The sequence below is a fragment of the Schistocerca cancellata genome, chromosome 9, assembly GCF_023864275.1.
Source record: "Schistocerca cancellata isolate TAMUIC-IGC-003103 chromosome 9, iqSchCanc2.1, whole genome shotgun sequence".
Lineage (NCBI taxonomy): Eukaryota > Metazoa > Arthropoda > Insecta > Orthoptera > Acrididae > Schistocerca > Schistocerca cancellata.
This window is the reverse complement of record NC_064634.1, coordinates 632232-643889: the sequence shown is the minus strand read 5'-3', so window position 1 is coordinate 643889 and position 11658 is coordinate 632232. Positions and strand designations below refer to the sequence as shown.

At 42.1% G+C, this 11658-nt stretch overlaps 1 long non-coding RNA gene across 1 annotated transcript; it reads right to left on the bottom strand.

Annotated features, from left to right (window-relative positions):
• Positions 1-4966: 4966 nt before the first annotated feature.
• On the bottom strand, positions 4967-11419 carry LOC126101099 (uncharacterized). Its single transcript, XR_007522261.1, has 2 exons — positions 11300-11419; positions 4967-5139 (listed from the first exon to the last, which is right to left on the bottom strand). It is a non-coding gene; the product is annotated as an uncharacterized LOC126101099 (long non-coding RNA).
• Positions 11420-11658: the final 239 nt, after the last annotated feature.

Sequence of the window (11658 nt, the reverse complement as noted above, 5' to 3'; positions counted from 1 at the left end):
GTCTTGCTACAATCGGCAACGACGAATAGGAGAGGTTAAAAAGACACACACATTTGTCTCAGCACAACAGTGCCCTCGCATGGAGGTCAATATAGAACCAAGCATGAAAGCTCTCTGCCCAGTTAGTGACCTCAGCCGATGCAGTCAACATCATCGAATGGGATCAGTGTTAGTCAAGTCTGAGATGGACATGTGCTTTTTTATATGTTGAATATTACACTTTAAGAGAAGAGTTTGTTAATTAGTACATAAAGTGATACTTTAATAGTCAATGACAGCTGTAAATTTTCAAGTACTCCTGCAGCAAATGATTGTATCAAGTTCTACATCTACATGGATACTCTGCAAATCACATTCAGCTGCCTGGTAGAGTTAAGTAAATCTTTTTATCGTTCATGTAATGAAGTGAACTAACATTTTATGTGTTGCAGTTAAGATAAGCCGTCTCCCAGGACTATCAAAGAACCCACAGTTATGACTGGACGATTGTAGTTTCATGTGGTCGTAACACTTGAGATAACACAGAGCAGTGGTATGAGAGCGAGTAAGGGATAGCTGCATAATAATGAAACATATTTCTCCCTCTTTCTGAGTTACTACATACTTAGTCTTCTGACACAGTAAATGGGAAAATGAGATTCTCAAAATGAAAGCCAAACATTATTGTCGAGTTTCACATCTCAGTAGATAATGTGTGCAGTCACAGATGTTTAAAGAACGTAACGTTAACGGCTTACAGAACGAAATTTCTTTGAAAGAATTGGTAAGCCAGAGATCACGTTATGCTAAGGAGAGACTGTGCTAGTGTGATGTTTCCTGCAGCTCCAGTCTGGACAAAGCAGAACATTTGTATGCTTTTACAAGACATCGCGCCCAGACGAAATTGCTGTTCGGAAGCGAATATAGAAGACCCACGAAAGATGCTGCCGTCCTAGAAGGGCGTCGACCTCCCAGGAAGAAACGTTAAGAAAATACTATAATTAAGCTTTTTGAAATGCAGTGCAGTCCATTTAAAGTTCTCTGAGAGTTCAGATAAAATTGTGATTCTACGAAGAACTGCGCTAACAGCTGGTAATATTAATGTTTATTAAAACATTTGTGGTTCATGGTGTGGGTTCCTGTAGTCATGTCCTAGTTCATGAACCACGGGCAACGTATGAGTGGCCAAGTAAGTGGTCCCAACAGTCGGGATACCAGTTACTTTGGAATAAGGCTGGGCATCTCGGACATATTCTAAGTTGTGGTCACCTTTGTGCTCATACGGCAAAGACTACCAATTCCACCGGTTAGTCCCTCAGCCGTTAGGGGTAAAACCCAATGGGACTCAGGGCAAGTAAGGCTAGCAACCTGCTTCCCTGGTACTTTAAATATGATGCTGGCAAGAATCAGAGCAAAATGCCTCGGACCTTTGGAGGTGACGGAGTCCCACCTCTAACTGACAAACCAGGGACTCCTAAGATACTACTTGGCAAACAAATGGTAATGAGATGGGGAGCTATTAATATCAATGGGGGCTACTCTATAAGAAGGTAGAGCTGGCAGAGGCTGCAAGTAAGATGGGGCTGGACGTTTTAGCTGTTAGTGACATTCGGGTAAGGGGTGAGAAAGAAGAGGAAGTGGGAGAATACAAGGTCTACCTGTCAGGAGTCAAAGCAGGAATAGCACAATGGGGTGTAGGGCTTTACATCAGGAAAGAAATGGAACCCAGCGTAGTTGCAATAAGGTATGTAAACGAACGACTGATGTGGATAGATTTGACAGTGTCTAGCAAGAAAATTAGGATGTGTCAGTATATTCGCATTGTGAAGGGACAGATCAAGATAAGATGGATGGTTTTCATGAGGCACTCAGTAATGTAGTTGTTAGAGTAAAGGACAAGGACAGTGTTGAGCTCATACGTGATTTTAACGCCAGGATTGGAAATCGAACAGAAGGGTATGAAAAGGTTATGGGTAAGTTTGGAGTGGATATGGAGGCCAACAGGAAAGGGAAACAACTCTTGGATTTCTGTGCCAGTATGGGCTTAGTAATCACAAACTCCTTTTTTAAACATAAGAACATTTACCGGTATACTTGGGAAGGCAGGGGAACCAGATCTGTCATTGACTATATAATAACAGATCAGGAATTCAGGAAGGCTGTGAGGGACACACGTGTATTCAGGGGATTCTTCGATGACACTGATCATTATTTAATCTGCAGTGAAATTGGGATTGTGAGGCCGAAAGCGCAGGTGGTCAGGTCCATATGTAGGAGGATGACTTAGCTGTGATGGCAGATTCGATTGAAAGTTTGCGAAGTAATATTTCAGAGCTAGATCAGAAATGTGAGGACTATGGTATGAAGATTAGCATCTCCAAAACGAAAGTAATGTCAGTGGAAAAGAAATATAAACGGATTGAATGCCAAATAGGAGGAACAAAGTTAGAACAGGTGGACGGTTTCAAGTACTTAGGATGCATATTCTCACAGGATGGCAACATTGTGAAAGAACTGGAAGCGAGGTGTAGCAAAGCTAATGCAGTGAGCGCTCAACTACGATCTACTCTCTTCTGCAAGAAGGAAGTCAGTACCAAGACTAAGTTATCTGTGCACCGTTCAATCTTTCGACCAACTTTGTTGTATGGGAGCGAAAGCTGGGTGGATTCAGGTTACCTTATCAACAAGGTTGAGGTTACAGATATGAAAATAGCTAGGATGATTGCAGGTACTAGTAGATGGGAACAATGGCAGGAGGGTGTCCACAATGAGGAAATCAAAGAAAAACTGGGAATGAACTCTATAGATGTAGCAGTCAGGGCGAACAGGCTAAGATGGTGGGGTCATGTTACACGCATGGGAGAAGCAAGGTTACCCAAGAGACTCATGGACTCGGCAGTAGAGGATAGGAGGAGTCGGGGCAGACCGACGAGAAGGTACCTGGATTCGGTTAAGAATGATTTTGAAGTAATAGGTTTAACATCAGAAGAGGCACCAATGTTAGCACTGCATAGGGGATCATGGAGGAACTGTATAAGGGGGGCTATGCTCCAGACTGAACGCTGAAAGGCATTCGACTGTATCATCAATAATTAGAATACGAATGTTTGTTTACATGATCAAGAACTTTTAACAGCCAGTAAATGCGGAGGAATGACTGACTATGATAAATAGAAAGATAAGCACACAGACTGATGTCATTGACCACTAGTTACCTGTGGTGTAGGGGTGGCATATACACGTCGTAATTACGTGTTAGGAAAAGGTCCTGGGTTCGATACCAGAATTCTTATATTTTTACTGACTCAGTTACGAGTCTGTATACTAAGTTTTATGTGTATTGTTTACACTGCATCGCTAAGAATATTTTTAAGGTCTTGCCAAAGAACTTTATCTTCACACCTATCCCAATATATCACACACATTTAATTCCTAATAAATTACAATGAATCATGAAATTTTACAGATTTTTGATGTCCCGAACGTAATTCATCAGCAGTCAGTGTTAAGACTAAATGTTTCAATTACTCTAAATAGTCTGTAAAAGTAAAGCTTTCAAATCTTTTTAAAAGAACGTCAAATGTTTTGTTTAATGATTTGTCTAAAAGTATGAAATAAAAAATATTAGGGAAACGTTTGGTGCACCTCATTTTCTGTTCATGATTTTGAGCATCATTCAGAGGCACGTAGAACGTTTCTCTGATCTACTTATTTATTTTACACAAATAATTTCATAAAATATTTGACTGATTTCTCCCATTTTTGAATTTCAAGTTTTATTCAGAAAGCATGATCTTACTGACTCCTCGTTTGCCTTCCTAACGTACTTGATTCGAAGCAAGCCTTTTTGACAGTTAAATACCATACCAATGTATCTTTTATGTGCAAAATACCTAGGTCTTGAACAGATGAAATTTTTGACACTTCATTTACAGCAGCTTTTCGTGAAATTTTTCAATTTTTCCTTGGTTTATTAATTAAGTTTTCATTCATTACCCTGATTACTTTCAAGCAGTTAAATATTTTCATGCCGAACTAGACCTCATGCTGGTCACTTTGATAACCTGTTTACCTGTTTCTCTCCCTTTGTTTGGCTAAGAAAATTTGGACAAAACCTTATGGTGTAAGTTATAGGGAGTCTTGTTTTTGCTCCACTCACGCGTTCACAAAAACGTATCAAGTGTTAAACATATGATAAAATAGTTCTTTCTGCGTGATGTCATTTCCAAAATTTGTCGTTTCGATACCTTGAACCTTCTATGCGATACGACGATTTTTACGACCACTTGATTCCGGAAGTGCAGGAAGGGTTCGGACGCGCCGTGAGCGACCCGTCTGCGGATATAACAATCAATATCTCAAGAATGAAAAGAGATATCGTTCCGGTCTCAACTTTAAATACAATTTAGATATATTGGTTACATTTCATACAGAATAATGTATGGCCGTAAGTGAACTATACGGGATCTCTACATAATGTGATATTACCTCTGCAAATTCTTAAAAATTTCTGCAGCCATGTACTCAATTTCGTGCAGCACAGTAACAATGACGGATAACGAAAATAAATTCTGACCTTTATCATTTATGGATATCAAGCTATAGGTTGCGGAAGAATCAAATTTTTTCACCAAATAGTTTTCTTAAAATCGGATGTTCAGTAATTCATAGCTGTCGTTGTATCCACTCCACTGCTTTGCCAAGAAAACAAGTGGCTGTCGCTCTGTGTTGCACATGCTGCAGCGACAGTATCCAAACACGTGTGAATTCAGTCATAGAAGGGTGCTGTTATGTTGGTGGTATCAGCCTCAGTCCCTGTTGGTATGGCGGTTGCTGCTACATCTGGTTGACTGAACGCTGTTGGATAGCTGTGTGGCTTCACATAGTTTTATCGTAAATATCAAGTCAAAGTTTTGCGCCCGGTATCCCACAATTCCTTTTGTATATTTCTAGGAATTGTGATGGGACTTGAGGTATCATTATGCGATTTGATGAAATGTGGTTTTATTGAATGAGAGATCCGTATCAGCAGAACAACAGTACATTAAGTCGTCATAAGGACAGTGCGACATACAGCTAGGATGATGCTCTAGAGTGCCCACTCATAAAGTCGTGCCGCTGTTTCCACTGCCTTCTTTAGGACATCTTCCCGAACAGCACCTGCAGACAATTACAGTATTTTACTAAAATTGACCAGACACATAAGAAACACGTCGTACTTAAAACATACACAAGGCAGTGTTATGAAAACAGACACGCGCCAGAATTTGATAGCCTCGTACCCAAACCGTTGCAACACTTTCAAATTACACTCCTATTGCGCACATTTTACGAAGGTTGGAACTTAAATAGTGCCAACTGTTTATTCACAACCGATACAAAAGAGTTACATGTTTTCACCTGTTACCGTCCTTCAAAGTAGTCCTCAGCGTTGTGTAGAACCCGTTGCCAGCGATGTGGAAGGGGTAGTATACCGTTAGCAGAGTCCGTTCTGTTGATGGTGCGAATTGAACGGTCTACTGCCTGTCGAATCTCTCGAACAGTTCTGAAGCGAATGCCACGAAGTGGTTCCTTCATCTTCGGAATCAAATCAAAGTCACAAGGGCTTAAGTCCGGGGAGTATGGTGGATGGTACAGTACTTCCCAGTCCTATCGACCGAACAGAGCAGCCACAGCTTGTGCTGTATGCGCCCGCGCATTGTCGTGCAACATGATGGGTGGGTTGCCAGAAAGTGTCGCCGCTTCTTTCGCAAAGCTGGTCGCAGGTGATGCTCCAAAAACGAACAGTAATACTGTGCATTGACGGTCTGCCGTGGAGGGTCGCAATGCGTTACGACAACACCATCACAGTCGTACACGAGAATCACCGTAAATTTAGACCGCTCCATTCTACCATCAACAGAACAGTCTCTGCTAACGATATACTACGCCTTCCACATCGCTGGCAAAGGGTTCTACACAATGCTGGTGACTACTTTGAAGGATACTAACAGGTGCAAAGATGCAACTCTTTTCTATTGATTGTAAATAACGAGTTGCCACTATTTAAGTTCCATCCCTCGTATATCTTTGTATTACACAGGCCAGAGAATCATAGCGTAAAATTAGTATTATAGTTGTATTAATATTACAGTCGTTTGTGAATGAAAGCACCAAACTTAATAGTCTGCGCAGATGTGAAGACTGCTTTTCATTAGGTTTAATATCACACCGCGAGATTTGAAACACTAGTATTAAATAAATGTAACTGTTCACATGCAACTGCACTTCGACCGTGCGACATACACAACATCCTCATACACACATCAAAGAGATGCACACAGATCTTTAACTTTTGGCTTACGTAATACAATGGCCAACATTGTCCCAGGAATGGATAGAATATGTTCATTCCCCCAGTCCCGTTCAAGGCTTTCTGGAAGTTCCCTTTGGTTATGTGGCGATTGCCAGAACTGGAATATCATTCCAATTTCCCCTCATTAGAAATCCCTTTGTGCAAGTCGAAGCCTGCTGGCATACGAAGTGTTTAACAAAAGTAGTGAGATGACAACACTACAAGCGAAACGGCAGCGCTGTGTTATTCCTCTTGTGTAGACCGGTGTGTTCCTGTATTCCAGATTCCCAGTCAGAGTTTCAGCTCCGTACAGCCATCAAGTGGGTTTTGAGAGCGCCATCAGTGGAGTTGTGTTTTTGTTTTGTGTTACGGAAATTGAACAGCGGGATTTAGAGCAACTATATACCATAAAGTTTTGTGTTAAACTCGGATAATTCGTGAGCTGAAAAGTTCAAACAGGCCTGAAGGGAACATTACTTTTGCAGAACACAAGGTTTTCGCTGGTGCAGATAATTTTCTTTTCAAAAACTAGCCGAAACATGTTCTTATGCGCGTTCTTATGAGATAAGACAGACGTTTAACAATAAGAATAATTGATGACCTGTTAAACAGTTTCACCGTACATCATATTTTGTCCGAAGTTTTGCACATGGTAAGGTTTGTGCCAAAACGGTGCCAAAAACCTCCCAACTGAGCAGGAGAACAATCGATGAAACGAGTGCGTTGATCATCTTGAGGCGACTGCCGACGACCACGACTGGATCAGCAGTGCGACCACAGGTTAGGGTATGAACGATTTTTCAGTACGGTCCTGAGACAAAGCGGCACAATGAGGTGTGCCATACTGAGACATCCCTGCCTGCAACCGAAAAAAAGATCGACTGAGCGAATCAAAGGTAAAAAAAATAGTGATTTTCTTTTTTGACAGTAGGTGTATTGTACATAAAGAATTTGTTCGTCCAGCACAAATTGTCACCAAGTGCTTTACTAAGATGTGCTTGAAAGGCTCAGGAAAAGATCGAATCGAGTGAGGCCGGACATTGCAGACAAGTGAATGCTGCGTCGTGACAACGTCCCATTGCACACGATTAGTTCCATCACGGAATTTTTGACCTCAAAAGGCATTCCTCTCGTTTCACAGTCCCCCTATTGACCTAATGTGAGTCCTTGTGACACTTTTCTTTTCCAAAAATTGACTCTGGAGAATATTCGAAAGAATGTGACAGACGTGGTGGAAGCCCCACCAGTTGAAGCTTCTCGGCGCTGCTGTGAAGACTGGGAACAACGAGTAAGCGGGTGTATAGCTGCAGGAGGGAGCTACTTTGATGGGGACAGTATTGCTGTTTGAAAAAAAAAGAACACCTTGACAGATAAAAATCATTCTTTTTCATTTCTCACACACCTCGTATTTGATTGAAAAGAAAGAACTAGTCTCGCCCGCCTTTATGGAAGTGTCGTGCTCTACAGTTACAGCAGCCAATGTTAACATAGAGAAACCAAGAGGTGAAATCAGAAGCACTAGCTGACCCGATGGACATACAGTTTCAAAGCAGATGCAGCTCCTATGAATATCGCACAGTACAAATCCCTCCTTAGAGATGACTATGTCAGAAGCCCGGCTGAGGGACCTCTAATGGTCACACGTTTGTATCAGGCCTGGTGTGAGAACGTTGTTGCTAACTCTGTGCGAATTCATAATTCAACGTGCCTGCTATGCAAGAGAACTCCGAAGGGAGGCCTCTAAGCAGAGGGGCAGTCCCCCTACTCCAGCAGTGTATTAGAAGTAAATATCTTGAATGCTTGGTGAGCAGCAGTTTCTAGATATTTATTAAAAGACGTCCTCTATACACCATGAGCTGCACTAGAAATGTCTTATTTCCCAAAAACGGTTTCCGAGCTTATAACCCATCATATGTGGCATCTGATACAGAGGAACTAACAACCGTATGTACATCGATAGTAGTGCGGCAACCTATGTGCCAAGACAAGCTGCGTTGTTGCCAAATTTATTCAAGATGGCGGCGATGACGCCATCCAAGATGGCGGTATGTAGAGTTGGCAACATCGCATGACGTCATCCAAGATGGCAGCTTTTGGAGGGGAAAATAGGCCAATTGTGCTACATCCACTAACCTAACCCCCAGAAGAAAAAATGGCGGGAAGTTTGAATTCCAACAGGATAATGCATGCAAAAAACCGTACTTGTCTTTATTATTATTGATTATCATTTATTAATATTCATTATCATTCATTGTCATTTATTATCATTCATTATAATTTATTATTATAGGCCTACCTCCATTAGAAAATTGCACCAAATTCAAATACCAACACGATATTCTCTCGAAAACTGTACTTCTATTTATTATTGTCATTTATTATTTATTCAAGATGTCCGATTTTCTCGGCGAGAAATCCATTTTACTTCCATCCATAACATAAATCTATCAGAAGTTCAAATCCCAACAAAATACTTGATCACATGTACGAGCTTTCTCCATCTTTTTTCACTGGTAGCCTATCATAATCACGTCAAATAATAAACTGCACTTGTAGCAACGTAAGTCACATCCTTCGATTTTGCAGGGGGGAAGGGACTGAAGACTTTATTTCAAGCAGTACGGTCATCATTTGTTCTCCAACACAGTCAGCACGCACATCTTTGATATCGCAGTGCAGTCACCACGACGTCCGCGCTCCAACTGAATTAGTTCAAATCCTCGCCACCCCCTGGCCAGCGCACGGAGACACTGCCGACGCCTGTCACGTGCGGCGGCCGTCCGCGCTGGACTGATGGTACGCTGGGGGCGAGAGCCCAGCGATCACTCCCACGTCGTAAACATGTTTTCGCTGGACGCGCTGGAACTTGCCGAGTTTGACGTCACAGCGGTCCCTTATCCGCTCACGACGTGTATTCGTCGCCTCCGCACATTTCCCGCCAAAATTGTTTGCCTTGGAGCTGCATCACACAACAGTCGGCTGTTCCCTGCTACACTTTTGGCGGCAAATTTGTTTTCCTGGGCATGTTCAAACCTGTCGATGCCGACCGCTCACCGTCCACCACGTGTCCCTGTGAGAGCGAGAACGCAGTGCTACACTTTTGGTGGCAAAGTTTGCTCGACAGTGGAATCCGCCATGACTATATAACAGCATGTTTGGACCGCACTAGAATGCTCGCTAATTGACTCTCTCTCGTGTGTGCGTAATAACTGTACAATTGCTGTGCTGCCGCCCCGCTTACGTCATACACCCTCCGTACATGCGACGTACCTAGTCTTCTGTAAATACCTAAGTACTTAATTCCATTTCGTTTTTAATCATATTAAATAATTCACTTTACAATTTCTTATACGTGTGCAAAGGTGATCAACTACCTAATTTCAACTACTTTTCTAGGACCAGACAGCCACCTCTTCCTAGCAACCAGCGCCGAGTTTGAATTCTGGCAGTAAAGAAAGGTCACTTCTGCTTTCTCTCCCAACCTAACAAAATTGTTATAAATAAAGGGCACTTGTACTAACCTCAGCAACCCGACCGCCACGTCCTCGTAGGAACCAGTGCCAAGTTTGAAATCTGCCAGTAAACAAAGCTCACTTGCGCTCCCGCCACCAACCTAAGAAAATTGTTGCAAACCAAGCTCATCACCACTAAACTAAGCCACCAGCACTCAACCTCTTTGTACACGTTTTGGGTAAAAGGACTCACCCTGCACTAGGCTCGTGGATGGAGGACCCAATTTACTTTATTTAGGAATGGAGTATATGTATCACACCGACATGTTCCACACCGTACAGACCTGCAAAACACTCCTACATAGACACACGCTTGCTAATTGTAAACAGTTAAAAATAACTCGTAGCCCAGCCTACAGACATGCGAACCGCTCGTAAATAATGCAAAACATTTACGTCCAAATAGCCAAACAACTGCTAAGTTTCCGCAATAATTTCAGTGCATAGGCTGATGGAAGGAGGAACGAGTGTACTTTATTTATTTGGGACTTATCTTTTTGAAACTTTTACTTCTCATAGGTTTCGATATGTAAGGCTGACATAAGGCAGCTTCTGAACTCCAGTAGTGCACTACACCCTAACCTGCAGAAAAAATGGCGGGAATTTTGAATTTTGGCGGGAAAATAGACGAATTGGGCTACATTCACTAACCTCAGCCTCCAGAAAAAATAGGCGGGAAGTTTGAACTCCAACAGGATAATACATGCAAAACCGTACATGTCTTTATTATTATTCATTATAATTGATTATCAAAGAAATGGTTCAAATGGCTGTGAGCACTATGGGACTTAACATCTTAGGTCATCAGTCCCCTAGAACTTAGAACTACTTAAACCTAACTAACCGAAGGACATCACGCACATCCATACCCAAGGCAGGATTCGAACCTGCGACTATTGATTATCATTTATTATCATTCATTATCATTCATTATCATTTATTATTATTTATTATTATTGGCCCACCTCCACGAGAAAATTCACCCCAAATTCGAATATAGTAATGGCTTCAAAATCATACTTGTATTTATTATTATTCATTATCATTATTTATTATCATTTATTATTTATAATTAGTAACTATCATTTATTATTATTGGCCTACCTCCACTAACATAGAAAATCGCTCCATGTTCTAATTCACACTCCATAATCTCTGGAAAACCGTACTTCTATTTATTATTATTACCATTTACTATTATTTATTAGCATTTATTATTATTTATTCAAGATGGTCGATTTTTGCGGCAAGAAAGCCAATTTACTTCCATAACAAAAAATCCCTCACAAATTCAAATTCAAACACGATAATCTGCCACACCTAAGAAAAAAAAAAAAAAACAGACCAACTGGGCCATGTGCATTAACCTAAGTCCACCTCATCCTACGAAGTTTGAATTTTTCGCTGTCACTTATTGTTTCACTCCTAAGGTATGAAAATCGCGTTAAATAACAATAAAGTGCACGTAAGTCACCTCCTGTGAATTCGTGGGAAAAGGACTGAAGTCTTCATTTCAGACAGCACCGTCATCACTTGTCCAACAGAGTTAGTACACATTCAAGAGGTCGCAGTCCAACCGCCACGAGGTCCCCAGTCCAACTGAACTAGTTCGTACGGTCGCCGCCGACCCGCACCGCACCGCGCGCCACCGGCAAGCGAGCGGTCGCCCCACGCGGCGGCCGTCTGGTGCGTCACGTGCCCGCTGCCGGCTGCCGGTCCAGCGGCAGCTCACGTCGCAGCCTGCTGCCGCCGGCTGGCCTGGCTTCGCAGCAGGCCCGCGTTGGTCCAGCGATGTAAACATGTTTTCGTGGACAGTGGAGTCCGCCCCCCCCC